The sequence below is a fragment of the Bidens hawaiensis genome, unplaced genomic scaffold, assembly GCF_021521415.1.
Source record: "Bidens hawaiensis isolate Kalapana, Puna unplaced genomic scaffold, B.hawaiensis_p1.1 tig00023874_1, whole genome shotgun sequence".
NCBI classification, from domain to species: Eukaryota; Viridiplantae; Streptophyta; class Magnoliopsida; order Asterales; family Asteraceae; genus Bidens; species Bidens hawaiensis.
In genome coordinates this window covers 241,972-256,428 of record NW_027493759.1, presented here as the reverse complement: position 1 = coordinate 256,428, position 14,457 = coordinate 241,972, and the positions used below count along the sequence as shown (strand labels likewise).

Below are 14,457 nucleotides of genomic sequence, written 5' to 3'. Positions count from 1 at the left end.
AAACTTTAGGATTGTTTTTTTTAAATTGAGTGCTTTTGTATTATTTTTTTTAACTTGGATTAACTCTTGGATTATTTTTTGTTATAAAATCATTTACTTTTGAGTTATTTTTGGAGTTAAAGTTGTATTTATAGGAAATTATAAGGTAAACTATTCAACCGGTTGAATCTCTCTGTATAACCCGGTTCAACCAGTTGTACCAATTTTTAGTCCAATCCAATACAAGTAAAAAACCGGTTTTTAAAACATTGTGCTCAACTATAGAGTTGTGAGTTCTCGGCCTAGGCGGGACTTACTTGGGAAGTACTCGAATATGAAAAATTATAAAAAAAATTAATTTGTAAGAAATTAAATATATGCCAATATCGTAAGTTAATTTACTAATAATTATAACAAAGCACGTGAATATCAATATAAATAAAAATAATGCAATTACAAATATAAAAGGATTTTAAAAACCGATATTCACTTTTTATTATTTTTGGCCGCCAAGATCGGAGTGGACCACCGACTAGATCCGAGCTAGTCATTGTCGACTACAACCGAGTAATCGCCGAGTACCTCCGAGTGAACCGCCTAGATTCAAGTCTGAGTAATATAAAATGAGCCGGAGAAAATCGCCTCGGATGGGAGCCGAGGAGCGAGTAATCGCCGAGTACCCGACTGACTTGACCGAGTTTTACAACACTATTCCACATATACTTGCAAATAATATTGTAACCTCTATATAAATTAATGAGATATAATATGTGGTTCCTTACAGGTTTACACAATAAATATCACACTTTGATTAATGTTATACAATCGAAGTGTGGAATGTTTAGCTAAGAGTTAAAATAAATCAATAAAACATAGTATTATTACGGATTGGGAAAATTGTACGTCTTGCAAACTGTGGTTATCTAATTATTTGCTATTTGCATATAGTATTATTAATGCCCAAAAGTGTTGGCAAATTTCATACGTTTTATGTTGCTTAGATTTCAATGAAAGAATCTCTCTATATAAGTAACTTTTGCTTATTATGAGTGGACTCCATTCCTTTGTAACGCTTCAAAGCAATCAAATCATATGATGAATATTTTTCGCAGAAAGAAAAAACAAGCGAAAAATGGTGATGTTCACAAAGGCACAGAGAACATCACCAAACAATGGAAAACTCTAAGCGGAGAAACCAACTGGAAGGGATTATTAGACCCTCCCGGACCCGATCTCCGTAGCTACATCATCCACTATGGCGAAATGGTCAAGCCACTTACGATGCTTTCAACTCGGTTAAGGTATCCAAGTATGCTGGAACGAGCCGCTATGCACGCAAGGATCTGTTGTCTAGGGTGGGTGTGAGTCAAGGGAGGCCGCTAAATAAGTATCAGGTTACTAAATACATATATGCGGCCTCGTCTATATCGGTTCCAGAAGCGTTTATGTAACACCCCAACCCGGAGCAGGCTGACGTGTCACTATTACAGATATCATAGACCAAACAAAATTCATTTAAATGAAATGAAAAGAATCCCATGGCAACCAAAAGAGTTAAAAACACTGAAAGAAATTCTAAGTCAAATTTATTAAATGCTTAAATAAAAGAAAATTAAATCAAGTCCTTATTCTTGAGCTTCATTTTACTCTCATCACTGATCTCCCCGATTTCCCGAATTACCTGTTAGCAAATAAGACAGACACAAACAAGAAAATACGGTTGAGCCAAAAAATGCCCAGTAACGGAGAGAACAATAGTACAGGTAAAGGCATACATAAGACAAAACACATACTAAAATAAAACTGAAACTATTGCGGATATAAAACCACGTTTTAGACCGAACTATAATTAGATGCGAAACATAATCCGATACACGATCGGGACGTAATCTGAATATACTCAAATTTAATCAAATGCAGATACACATATCAAAACGGACCAGAAATATAGCGAAACAAAATATAATTACTAAAATACACGACGATGACGTTAAAATAAATAGGTCGTGTAACACGGAAGCACCCAGAGCCTAAACAGAGGGGTACACAGCTAGCTAGTCCATGCACCAAGGAGACGGTGTGGGTGGCGTGCACACATTGTTCCATCTCAAACAGAAGTCAGGAGTCAGGAGTCAGGAGTCGGAGCTAAGATCGATCTATACGCCTCTAAGTGGCCAAGGTACTACATGAGTACTTTCAGAGACGCCGTGAACTTTGATTACGCACTGTCACGATAAGTGCCATGTCGTTGACGCCCCAACGACAAGTCAGAAATGCTCGGGTAACAGAGTACTGAACTAAAGTCGTATAACTAAAAGATATTTAAACAGGAACATGCAATAATGAATTCAAAATATATATAACCTATTGCATGCTATAAAATTAATATAACCATATCATACGAATAAACCGAACTAGATAACAAAAATCCGCACTACGAAGTGACGGACATCGAATATAAAATGGACTAGAACCAATACTATGAGTGAAGAAAAACAGAATCCGTACCTTATAAGCGAGTAGCGATAATCGTAAAAAGACTTAAGCTTGATTAAACGTCGAGAGAACCTACAATTATTGTTTTATTGTAACTTAGATCATGTTATTTCATTCGGGTATGCTTACAATTCATATACTATTTATTCGTTATTTAATAAAGAAGTTCATGCATACAATGTTAAACAATAATTATTCTTTTCTATTTGCTATCAAATTTTACACTTTAGAACTTTTTATATGAACACTTATATTTTTGAATTGGATGAGACATGATTATTATTTAATTTACCAATCATCTCAAATAACGCATACTATTCTCATTAGCTTTAACATGGTTCCAACTAATAATTATCCTTTTCATAATTACTTATTCACTTTGGGTTTCATAACACAGTTAACTTCCGAAAACACCGACAACAAGATTTAGCAAGTATTATATAACAACCAAAATTCAGATTTATATATGACATCGTGTGTGTATATATATATATAGATATATATATAGTGAGCCATCTGGTAAATTAATTAGTGAAGTTTGTTTTCAAAGTTTTTTTGAACATAGTATCGATACGGGACTTGACATAATGGGTGTAAAATATCCAAATTAATAGACACTACACATGATTGAGACATCATACGTATTGGGAAAATTTGTCCATTTTTCAAAATAAATCAAAATACATTTGTAAAATCAGCCTTAAATTCGTATTGAATAATTATGTATGCACAACTTAAGAGTGAGTTGATCAATTTGCAATTTAACCAAAATTAGTTTATAGATTTTCTATGATAATATATAACACTCTTAGTCCGTGTTGAAGGCATAAATTCACGAGGATGGTCTTGATGATCTATAAACCTGAGCATAGACTTACTATAAAATAATAAATATAGAGGAAACCATGGCCGATTGGCCTTGATGACATCATTCAATGAATAAGTTAGTGTATTTTTATAAGAATCAATACTTTATGTATATATCATATATGTAGGTCATATATATGAGTGAATAGAAATTATATGAATATATATAGATCCACCACCTCACAAAGGAGGGAAGATAGCCGAACTAGGATCGTTTGGAGTTAGAATATTTATAACACTACATGACTTGATATGAAGTTAAACTTATTAGTTTATGGAGGAAACGGGTTCACGCCATAAACAATGCGATACATTAATGACGCCATTAAAAATGTATATAAACATGTTCAACGCTCTTAATCTGTTTATAGCAAACATAACACATTTAACGTATCACGCTAACTAGGTTAATATGCCAATATGTTTATCTCTTCTCGTTAAACACCAGATTTTAAACCCATATTTTCAAATCAGAACGAGCGAGAAAGATAACAAAATAGTGGAATCGATCATGCATTAAGCTGTTACCTTCAAGATGGTGGATTCACGGTGGTGGTACTTAGCGGGTTCCCGGTGGCAGCGGCTTAATGCGGAAACACAGAGAGTGGAGGCGAGCGGTGGTGTGTGACTACCGGCGTTGTCAGCGAGAATTTGCGTAGAGGTGGTTGCGGTGCCCGCGGCTTCTCTGGCGAGTTGCAGAGCGGCGGTGACTAGTTTAGGCTCCAGCGAATAGCGCGGCCTTCCTTCTAACAACCAATGGCGTTGACGGTCGTTTCCGGCGAGTTGTAGGGCGGCGGCGGTGATGGGTATTCGGCAGAGAGAGATTAAGGTTTAAGGTTTTGATAACAGAAAACAATAATCGTTCTTTGTATTTATGATAGTCGACCCCCTGAATTCGCGAAATCAACAACAGTTTGTTTTTGAGTCTACCACGTTCTCTCGTCGGAAAGGTCGGGAAGAAGAAGATAAGCATGGTTTTCAAATTTTACTTTAGTTAATTGGCAAGAGTAGCCCTTCTAGTCTAGAATAGTTTTTTTTTAAACACCCTAAACTTATTGTTATATTATATCGATTGAGTAACATTAATTAATATATCACATTCGGTTAGTTATCATTGATATTCGATCAGTTTTTAATAATTACCGATGCGTTATATTAATTCGATATTTAATGTTTTAGGCTTTCAAATTCTTGTATATTACAGTTTATCATCAAGTCGTTGTCGCGCGAGGCTTGGAGCAAGGAGTCTAACTGGATGGGGTTTGTTGCGGTGGCTACAGATGATGGGAAGTTGGTGTTAGGAAGGAGGGATATTTTGGTTGCATGGAGAGGGACTATTCGGGCGTTGGAGTGGGTTAATGATTTGGATTTCACGTTGGTTTCGGCTCAGAAAATATTTGGTGAAAACAATGATGATGATCCGAAAATACACCAAGGATGGTACTCCATCTACACGACAGAAGATCCGCGCTCACCTTACAATAAAATGAGCGCAAGGGATCAGGTGTGTTTTACAATCCTTTTGTATCTTTGGGTGGTTTGCAAAACATGAAAACCGTAAGGAATAACAATAAAATGTATATATTTCAAATGAAACTGTATGTTTTTTTCCCAATAACATTCTATTTTTATTATGATAGTGATACACTGACATGTGATCCGACCCGAATTTTATGTTGTGTAGTTAGAAATCTTAATACCAAAAAATAATTACCCGAAGGAAAAAAGTCTATGGCTCCACCATAGGTCACAAGAGGAAAGCGGCTCTCAGTTTTGAAAAAGTTCCTTTGCCATTTAATTTGATCATATTCAGAGAGCAAGATGCGTTTTTCTCTAGAAAATCATTAAGCCACATGCCATTCACAAATCATAAACACGCATACAAAAATATAAACAATAAAACATGACACAAGAATTTTGCGGAAGACCTACACTCACGGGCTACAATTAAGTTATTTCATTATTAAGGTGCAAAGATTACAATTACATAGCGAGAATATGTATAGATATAAAATTATTGTTAACAACTTAATTAATTAAACATTATGGGCCCAAGCCCTTGTTCTCCTTGTCACCAATTTCAACCCTAACCCATAACTGCCACAAACCTTCACAAACATAACACCCATAAATCAAGGTGATATTTTGCCAAACCGCCTAAAGATAAATATTTCTCTTTTGTTTAATATTGCTTCATGTTCTATATAGGTACTGACCGAGGTGAAGAGACTAGTAGAACAATACAAGAACGAAGAAATTAGCTTAACCATAACCGGGCACAGTTTAGGTTCAGCTATCGCGACAGTTAACGCGATCGACATGGTCTTGAACGGAGTCACAAAGCCAAAAGGTATGCCAAACAAGCCCTGCCTAGTGACCACCTTCGTGTACGCCAGCCCTCGTGTGGGAGACTCCAGCTTCAAGAAAGTATTCAGTTCACAGAAAGATCTACACGCCCTACGAATTCGCAACGCATTAGATGTGGTTCCAAACTACCCTCTAATAGGGTATTCGGATGTTGGGATGGAGTTGGTAATTGACACTACAAAATCTGATTATTTGAAAAGCCCTGGGAGTTTGTCTAGCTGGCATAGCTTGGAGGCTTATATGCATGGTGTTGCAGGGACGCAAGGCAGCAAAGGCAGGTTCAAGCTGGAAATTAATCGCGATATTGCGCTTTTAAACAAGTATCTGGATTGTTTGAAGGAAGAGTACGGTATTCCTGCTTCTTGGTGGTGTGAGAAGAATAATAGTATGGTCCAGCAGGTGGATGGTTCTTGGATGTTAATGGATCATGAAGATGATGATTTTGCTCCATGAGATCATAATCAGATTTCCAATTCAACTCCGGATATATTATTCATTTATTTGCTTTCAAATTCAATGCTGCTTGTATTGTGTTTAATTTCTTACTCCTTGGATTTGCAATTTTAAACTACAATAACAATTACAATCTTTTCTATAATAATAATTACAATCTTTTAGTATTTTTTTTTAAAAGTTTTGACTTCGCGGTAAGCCATCGGGCCTAACAATCAATACCCGAGCTCAAACCATTAAGACAAAATTTCAACAGTCCGTTATTAGTTTGATGCTGAAAAAAAATTCAAAACTCAGTACAACCGCAAGAGATCACCAAAAGAAACCTCTGAGCTTGACCATATATTAGACCAGAGTCTTGATAGCCCAATCGTTTTGCATTGACTATTCAGCTTCTCTAAATGTGTACCGATACATTTTTATTTTGTTTAAAGAAAGAAAGAGGAAGAAGAAGTGGTTTCTTTTATTTGTAGAAAGAAACTCTACCCATGCATTAGTTTCAGTAAATGCTATCTGTTAACTGAAATATATATGCATAAAAAAGCAAACGGAAGTCGTCACAAGAATATACTTCTCGTTTAACTTTAAAAAGTATACTTTATTTTTATCCCAAAATATGTTTTGTATAATTTAGCCCCTTCATATTAAAAGGAAAAAAGAAAAAACATACCATTAAATCTAGTATTTTATGTTTATTACTTTGACATGAGTTTACCATTATTTTGATCCGTCCAACGTTTTAATTTTGATTAACAAGTTTGTTTCTGTTAGGAATTAGGATATTATGTACCGTTTGAAAAATAATGGCAATAATTAATTACAAAGTTACTTACAAAAGTTAATAAATCAATATTTATGAATTCATCATAGATATAAACAATAATTAATTTTAGTTTATGCCATTTTATTTTTTAAATTCACCAAACAATAAATATATGTATAACTAGCGTGGGCGAAATTTACTGTTTAATCACATTAAGCGTATGCTAGATAATATTGCTTAATGTTTGACACTCAAAGTATCATGTATTGATAGATCCAACATAAATTATGCACAAGATAAGTTCTATTTTCAATCCCTGCCGAAATCTATATAATGATTAAACCATGTGATTAAAAAACAAATAATAATAGCACTTATAATATTAATTCACATAAGTGGCCATAACTAACACCAGTATAGGTGTCAGTCACGTAGAGTTACTGACTAATTAATCTATGATCTTGTGTTGAGGTAATTCATTTATATTGTTTATTTTGCAAAACTACACTAGTAATAATTATATTATATTCCACACATGCTTATTAATTTAACTGATATTTTACCCTTTGCATAGCTAGACTACAATGTTATATCAACGTTTTATACGCTGCGCATGTCTGTTTATAGTTTTGATGTTCCGGTTTATTTGCATTTTACATAAACCCGTTTCATCTAAAACATACAAGTATTAATTAATTATCTAATTAAGCAAGTTGGGTCTAACTATTGGGCCAATTATGTATATTAGTCTAATATAACTTCACTTAATGCAACTATTTTTATAAAATAAAGTTTGCGTTAGGCTAATTTTTTTTGTAGCGATGCATTACTAATTGGGCTTCAATACTCAAACGACATCCATTGGGCCGCTCAAAAATATAATTGGGCTGAGCCCATGTATTCTGCACGAGTTGATGAGTTGCACCCACTACAATCTAATACACATTGTCATCTTTTATATATATATATATATATAAAGTCTCAGAACCATATTTCTAGGGTTCTTACAATGTGACAAATTACAAAAATTAAGTGAAATAGTGCTAAACAGGATTATTGATAAATTAATTAAATAAAGAAATGTACAAGTGATTGCGAGTAAATTTACCGGATCTAACTCAAATTAATCCGCTTTTGAAGTGTTAGCTAAAGTGTTTGACCCCCTCATTTTGTCACATTTAGTTCCAACCAACGACCGTATCCATTTCCTTGCCTCGAATACTTACAAATATGTGTGAAAAAAATTTAATGATATTATCAGACGGGAGGCAAAAGTTAATGATATGCAAGTAGAACTATGAACGTCCACCAATTGCAAAATGCACATATTTTTACCGTAGAATGAGCCTGCCCAAAATTCATCAACATATAATGCAACAAAAGAACACACAAGGATTTGAGTGGAGTATGCACTAAATAAGAGCATTAATTTACTAGAAAAAGAAAACTAGGGAAACTTTTTTGATCGTTCTAGTTGAAATATGTGGAAAATGTGGCAAACAGACAAACTAACATGACAGGAAATTGCACCAAGAATGGTCTTTAGAAGAGATGGAACCCTTGAAGGAGCTTCCTAGACAATGTATAAGGGTAGGAAAGTAATTACACATGTAGCACTAAGTTGCATTTTTAGAAAGTTCTACTTTTTTATTTCTTCCAAATGCTCATTGCATGTCTTTGCTGGCAGAACTAATTACTGGATTTGGTGGAATATTAATCCATAATACTGCCTTTGAGGTGACGTAGAGCTAGAAAAACAAAGACAAAAAGATATTTGGTCAATCAAGACTAGTGTATTGCGTGGATAAATTGGATGAGTAGGTGTAACATCAAGTCAAAAATATAATTAGTAATTTATATTATATTTTTTAACAACCAACAAAATTTTCATAATGAACCATCAAAACGGAAAGCAAGAAACTATCCAACTAGTGGTATATACGTTTGTATAGAACAATACAGCCACGATAAGATAAACCACCAAACCCAACACAAACGCCTTACATGTTAAGCACGTACTCTCCACTTCTCTCACGTACTGTACTCCCTTCTCGAACAATGACGAACCCATAAAAACCCTAAAGCCTTTATACCATCCACCAAAGTGCTTCGGTTCACCGGTTTCCCATGTAATTAGTGATACTAGTCATATTTTGTAAAGTGAAAATGTTTGTAACATTTTCTATTTAACACTTAATAATTAAAGTATTAAAACCCAAGCTCGGTTTCATTGTAGTTATTAAAGAGCCCAATACTATAGCAAGCAACGCATCAAAAAAATAAAAATAAAAATGAAAAGCAGGTAGGAAATAAAGTGAACATGTTGGTTTAAGATTTATAGGATCACAAGGAAAGAGAAAACAAACCAAAGAGATATGGATAAGTGAAAAGGTGTGAAACATGACTCATGAGGTCTACTAGAGAGGAATGTGGACGAGATTAATTGTCTCAATGTCGTATCTATGCAGTGTGGAATGCTTTGTCAATTGTCTCTATCCATATTGCTAGTGTCTAACAGTAAAACAGCTTGTAAGTATTTTAATTAGAACCCTTTGTAAAAATAAATTTATCTGGTTTATTGTTATCGCGATATCCAAGTTATATATATGTTATTGAGTTTGTATTTTATGACCCAATTTTTTTACATGTTAGGGATTTCTTTTTAGCAACTTTGATTATTTAGAGAGTTGTGTGATAACTTTCAGATTAAAAGTTATTTTGGTGGTTCTCCAAAACACTTTAATCGGATAAAACTCTAAATTGAGACAAGAATTTAGAATTTGTGAGGAAGATGAACCAGAGGAAACGCCAATCAAAACATGAACGATATATTATCACTAGGGCAGTTTCCAGGCAGTTTTCAAGTTAGATAACTCCTTTAAGCAGTTATTTATTCAAAATTCAAAATTCGTTAATAAATAAACTCCAAATTAAACTTATGATTATGTGTGACATAATCATAAAATTCATTTTTCTAATGAAATTTTAATGAAGCAATATTAACGAAAATAAAATTTTCCAAGCTGACAGCTTAACCCCAGCCAGGGGTGCTGCCCCTTGGACCCTGCTAGGGACTGCCGCCCCTAGGACCTCGCAACCGGGGGCGTTGCGTCCGAACCCCCGTTCGTTAGGGGCTTTGCCCCTAACATCATAGTAAACTAAAGAAAGCGTGCACTCCACACATCCCAAACCTGCTTAATGTTTATTGTGATTAAATTGATCGACCATTTAATCCAATTATACTAAAATACTAACATTACATGCCCAAAGCCATAGACTTTTTTTTTCGTGGACGATTCTAGTAGTCTAAAGAATTTAGGATACTCTTGAGATTAGTATGTTGGCTTAAAAGTTTTGAACAAAGTAAGCAACTAAGGTATATGACGACATTAACAATTAAAAAAATCCCAAACAATGTATCTAATTTCAAGAAAGACAAATATGGAAACTGAAAACATGTGGTGGTTCCATGACATATATTACTGGTAAAAAAGAAAAGGAAAAAAGTATATTCGCTCAAAAGAATGCTGTCCCGGTTTTGTAGAAGGGTACGTTCTTGTTGGGAATGCTTTAAAAAGCAAAAACTAGTGAAGTGTTTCGGCCTAAAACTTTATAAAACAAAATAATAAACCTAAAAGCAAGCGAAGGGAGAAAGTAAAAATAGAATAATATTATTATCCATCATCCAACGTGCAGTCGGAAAGCAAAAGGGTGAAGTGAGAGTATATTCGAATAATTGTGTTGTTATATTATATGTCATTGCACACCTCCACTCTTCCCAACAACCATTTTCTGTTCCACTTTGATTAGCAATTGTTTGGTATGCTGAATCTGAATTATGGCATGATAGAGGGGATTTTGGGAGGAACTTAATTTGCCTCTCTGAGTTCCCTATACAACACATAGTGCGTACGTACGGGCCGGGCTTGATTCTCAGCAGAAGCTTTAATTGATTTCTTATCGGTAAAATGGTACGCTACTTCTTCTATAATAGTTTTTACCAATATAGCACCGATATCATCCCTTGTTTTAACATGATACAAAATGGCAAGAATCATATCATATACTTTAGTGTATCAAATTTGATACATAGTTTGCTTTTTAAACTGTCTATGAATTGTTCTTTCTCATTGTACATGCACAATATGTATAAGTTATTTGTTATTTATGTGCCTGTGGTACCTCTTTACTTGATTCTCTACTTAGACTTTTGTTTTATTTTTATTTATTATTTTTTAACGAAGGTTTCATGTTAAGACGTAGTGGGTGATATTGGTTATGTTAAGTTGTAATTAAAAGTAGTGGCGGACCAGAATATAATTTTATAGGTGTCGGAAGAGGGTCGTTGTTTATAAAGTTTTACAAGGGTCTATCGAGATTTAACATGCAGGTCGGCCGACACCTACACCTACATCTTTCGTGTAGGTCCGCCACTGATTAAAGGGGAAGTAAAAATGGGAGTGAACGGGCCAAAACAGAACAAATTCTATACGTTTTTAAGTTAATTTTAGTTTCAAAGTTTTTTAAACGTATATCATAACACTGAGAATTTCTTATCGTTCATTTGATTATAGTATTGTGATATTAAAAGTATGTTTTTTTAAATTAATAGAATAGTGATTATAACGATGCATGTAACCTATTTATAATTGTATAGATGGATCAATTACAACATTTTATAAACTACATTACAAAATATGTCCGAAGTGTATATTTTTAGGGAAAACGACATTTTGACCAAACAAGTTAAAAAAAAGACCTTTTTTTTTTCTCATTTGTAAACTTTGAAATTGATATATCAAAGCTTGATAAGTATGCTCATTAGGCATGACATGGACAATTGAGTCAACACCTCCAACCCTGACACAGTTATCCCACTCACACATCATATCCTAAGAAAACATGGCATGTGTCCTCAAGTGAGCACAAGTGAACCCACTTCACTTACCTCTACAAATTTACAATCAAATTTCACTACATGATGTCTCGAGAATGTACAATTAGGCCCTCCTCTATTGACTTATAAACTACTATAAAAATTTTGTATGTTATAAAGAAATAAAAAATCTTCATAAAAGTACATAATAATCATCATCATCATCATCCCGTACTCAGTAATCCCATTAATAGCAAAGTTATGGTAAAGTCTGAAGAGGTTAATATGTAGACAGCCTTACCTCTACTCCGTAGAAATAAAGATGTTACTCTGAATAAGGCCCCCGGCTTGATAGTAAACTTCATAAAAGTACAATTATCATAAATATTTTTTTTGATAATAATACTTTTATTAAAACTTAAATAATATTTTTTTGATATAATACTCTTATATGTTTTTATATTAATATATTTATAATGTTAGTAGTATTATCATAATCTAGTACATGGTTAAGGAAGCGCTTGTATTTCAAAGTGACAAGTAGCAAGATTTTCCTATATAACTTTAAACCATTTTCTGTGGTTTATGCAGTTTAGCTTTAAAAAACTGACTAATTAACAGAGAGATTTTACATCACCCAGATGTGGGTTTACAAATTTTAAACAAGATTTTGTTGGTATTAAAAATAATTTTTTTAATGTTATAAAAACGTATTTAATGATATTAATACTTTGAAAAATTGTTTTTAAAATATTTTAGTAAGATTTAAAAAACAATCTGTAAAAATGAATACGTAATTGTCGAATCTTATAGATTTGAGAATATTTAATTGGAGGAGTAAGTGGAGAGTGTGTATACCTGTAAACTAGTCACCTCAAATGTGCCCACTCAAGAACATGTGTCACATTTTCATTTGATAGACTATGCCAATCGGTGTACGTGTACTGATCTGTTCATATTTAATGTTTACAAATGAAAAAAGAGCAACAACATTTATTGTATAGGGAAAATTTTCAAAATAGTCCATCAAAATGAAATTCCACATTTGTTTCCTAAACTTAATATTTTTAAAAATGACCTTCTCTAACTCATCTTTGACCATGTATTAAGAAATCTAACGCGTCTTTGACGACATGTTAGCATAACAAGCGTCAAAGACGCGTTGGATTTCCTAACACATGGTTAAAGATGCTAGCACGTCGTCATAGACGCGTTAGATTTCCTAACACATGGTTAAAGATGAGTTAGGCCTCCAAACACGTAGTCAAAGATATGTTAGCATCAAACGCGTAGTCGAAGATATGTTAGCTTTTTTGTTTATTTTTTTAATATTATATTTTCATAATTAGTTTTACTTATATTTGTTTTTCTTTTATAACTTTTAATATATAAAATTTTATATTATTTTGAATATACCGACAAGACATGCTTACTTTTACCTACTGACTGACATAAACTAACTCAAACTCGAGCCGTGCCAAATCAATATCAAAATATTCAATAAAATTTGACCCCGCTCGGTTTTAAATAAAATTTATGTCGGTCCATAGATAAAAGTAAACATTTCTCGTCGGTATATTCGAAATAATATAAAAATTTATATATTAAAAGTTATAAAAGAAAAACAAATATAAGTAAAACTAGTTATAAAAATATATTAAAAAAACAAACAAAAAAGCTAACATATCTTCAACTACGCGTTTGATGCAAACATATCTTTGACTACGTGTTTGGAGGCCTAACTCATCTTTAACCATGTGTTAGGAACTCTAACGCGTCTTTGACGACGTGTTAGCCTCTTTAACCACATGTTAGGAAATCCAACGCGTCTTTGATGACATGTTTTTGACGACTTGTTATGCTAACATGTCATTAAAGACGCGTTAGATTTCCTAATACATGGTCAAATATGAGTTAAAGAGGGCCATTTTTGAAAATATTAAATTTAGGAGACAAAGTTGGAATCCATTTTGTAGATAGGCTATTTTAGGGATTTTCCCCGCTTTTTTTCTTCATCAAATGGTCAACATAAATAACTTACCTATTTTTCAAACATTTCAGTAGTTTCCAACTTAAGTTTGTATTATAAATTATAATACTTCGTAATAAAATATAATTTGAAGTCAAACAAACAATAAACTGCGTCACGAGCCTTTTTAAATTTCGAAACTTAATCTTTTGAAATCTCATTTATATAGACAACCCGTTAACCACCTAGCCATTTTTTAAGATCATAATCACTTTTTCCTCGCAGAATCTTAAAACTTTTGATGACGATATTCTGCATGATGACATTCTTTTTAACATAAAACACGTGACTATCGGTAAATCAAGTTTTGACACATGTTTTTAACTTTAGTTAAGGAAACCTCGCACTTTAAAAAACTTAGTCCTCTATACTTAACAAGAACTCTAAATAAATTATAAATACGCGTTACACATTTTAGAGACAAGAAGAGACTAATCTTTTGATTAAGTTCTTTTATCAGTTTATGTTAATTTATGTTCTTTTAGTTTTCAAACAAACATACATGAACAACCTTATATTCACAATGAACCAACACAAAATATGATTGTATTCCTTTGTTCAATGCTAAAGTTAAACGAACGAACATCATAAAAAGGCATGCTTGTGATCGTTAGGATCATTAGATTT

The 14,457-nt window shown here is 33.2% G+C and overlaps 2 pseudogenes across 2 annotated transcripts in view; both read left to right on the top strand.

The window, feature by feature from the left end:
- Positions 1–1,058: 1,058 nt before the first annotated feature.
- Positions 1,059–6,221, top strand: LOC143568277 (phospholipase A1-II 1-like; annotated as a pseudogene). Its single transcript, XR_013141553.1, has 4 exons — positions 1,059–1,420; position 1,532; positions 4,547–4,846; positions 5,551–6,221. The product of XR_013141553.1 is annotated as a phospholipase A1-II 1-like (transcript).
- Positions 6,222–9,668: 3,447 nt separating this feature from the next.
- Positions 9,669–14,457, top strand: part of LOC143568289 (cellulose synthase A catalytic subunit 1 [UDP-forming]-like) — a 209,075-nt pseudogene continuing 204,286 nt past the window's right edge. Inside the window, exon 1 of the transcript XR_013141556.1 lies at positions 9,669–9,673. The product of XR_013141556.1 is annotated as a cellulose synthase A catalytic subunit 1 [UDP-forming]-like (transcript). The remainder of the gene's footprint in view (positions 9,674–14,457) is intronic.